The following is a 1,926-nucleotide window of genomic DNA, read 5'->3' as shown; positions in this document are numbered from 1 at the left end:
GTAAGAGGAGCTCCTCAGAGGCCATTCCTGGCTTGTATCGCCCGCCCAGGACCGGGAGGAAGACAAGACCCACAAGCAAAGGTCTGCACGCAGGGCTCCATGGGTGTGGCCACCTAAGGCCCACCTGTCCCAGCAGAGGGGGCAGGCCAGGCCAGATGAGGGGCCAGGGGCCAGGACAGGGATAAAGGCTGGAGACCTGGATGGGGTGGGGGCTGCGGACCTGGGGGCCATGGACGAGATGGAAGCTGGAGAGCAGGACCGGCTTGGGTCAGGGGATCCGCCTGGGGCAGGGCGAGGGCAGGGCAGAGCCGGCGGGAGGAGGCAGCTTTGCGCACCTGGACTGGCACGGGTGCAGCCTGTCTAGGGTGGGCACAGGTCTCTGGGGCAACATGGGTGGCAGCCAGGCCCTTGGCTGACACTCCTGGCGGAGGAAGATCCTCCCCCTCTGGGCCTGGTGGCCTGGAGGTGGCCACTGGAGGGAGGAGGCCTCTGGAGGGAGGTGGCCGCTGGAGGGAGGAGGCCTCTGGAGGGAGGAGGCCCGCTGGAGGGAGGTGACCACTGGAGGGAGAAGGCTGCTGGAGGGAGGAGGTTGCTGGAGGGAGGAGGCCAATACTACGGCTGCCCAGAACCCCACCGCGTTCTGCGGAGGTGATGCATGTGCGCGGGCACAGCGTGGGGCAGCCTCTTCCCCGCGGGCACAGCGTGGGGCAGCCTCTTCCCCGCGGGCACAGTGTGGGCAGGCCCCCAGCCCCGGGGCATGCAAAGGCAAGCTCTCTGGGGTCCAATTCAGCTCCCACCAGGCCAGGCCCCGGAGGCTTGGGGAGCGGAGTCCCCTCTGCTCCCTGCCCGCCCTCCCCGTCTTATTTCACCTCAGCCTCATTTTGGGGTGCTGGCTGTGGGGCAGGCTGGTTCATCTGCCCCTGAGCACTTTGGTGACATCTTGGGCTGCTAGTTACTGGGTCCCAGTCACAACCGACCTGAATAAATGCGCCCCCAGGTTTCCTGGCTGTCAATTCGCCTGTAGACGCCACAGGCGGGCTTCGCAGTTAGAGGACCCGGCAGAGGGGCGTTCCCGGCCTTCCTGGGGTGAGGGTGTGCTGAGGGGCCGGCAGCGGGCACTGAGTGGGGACTGCCGCTGCGGTGGGAGCAGGTGCCGGTGGTGAAGGGGCCCCAGTCCAGGCCCAGAAGCCCGGGGGCTCTGCACTCAGAGCCAACTCCAGCTCTGCGTTTGCATCTGCACCCTTCGGCGGCCCTTGGGTCTCCAGGTGCTTGTTCAGCCCCCTACCCGCCCCCGGGGCAGTTAGAGACCACCCTCTGACCCCTCCTTTCGCTTGCCTGGCCTGGGACTGGGGGCAGGTGTCCTGTGTGGGGCAGAGGGCTGGGAAGGGAAGGCGGGCCAGGAGCCCATGAAGAAGGGGAGAGCCAGGGGCAGGGGGGCACTGAGCTAGAGCCACGGAGCGAGAGCTGGAGGCGTGTGTGTGAAATTTTAAGTAGACGTAATGGGGCTCCTCAGACTTCTTACCTATGGGTGAGTGTGAGCAACAGGTGCAGGGCCTGGCAGCGGGTGAGTTCCAGGGTCACCGGGGAGTGGGAGGGAGCCAGGAGACTGACCTCAGGTCTGAGTGTAGCTGTGGGAGCTGGAGGCACGCTGAGCAGAGACACTGAGGCACAGGGGGGTGAGGCCCAGAGGGGGGTGGTGAGGCCCAGAGTGGGTGAGGCCCAGAGGGGGTGAGGCCCAGAGTGGGTGAGGCACAGAGGGGGTGAGGCACAGAGAGGGTGAGGCACAGAGGGGGGGTGAGGCACAGAGGGGGTGAGGCACAGAGGGGGTGAGGCAGGCCCGGGAGGAGACTGCTTCACCCGCCAGCACCGCTGGGAGGCCGCTCCCGCACCCGTCCCCCTTCTTCTCCTTCTGGCCAGTCTCCCTGT

This window comes from Myotis davidii, unplaced genomic scaffold (assembly GCF_000327345.1).
Source record: "Myotis davidii unplaced genomic scaffold, ASM32734v1 scaffold1182, whole genome shotgun sequence".
In the NCBI taxonomy this organism is placed as follows: domain Eukaryota; kingdom Metazoa; phylum Chordata; class Mammalia; order Chiroptera; family Vespertilionidae; genus Myotis; species Myotis davidii.
The sequence above is the reverse complement of the archived record's forward strand: the minus strand, read 5'-3'. Positions refer to the sequence as shown.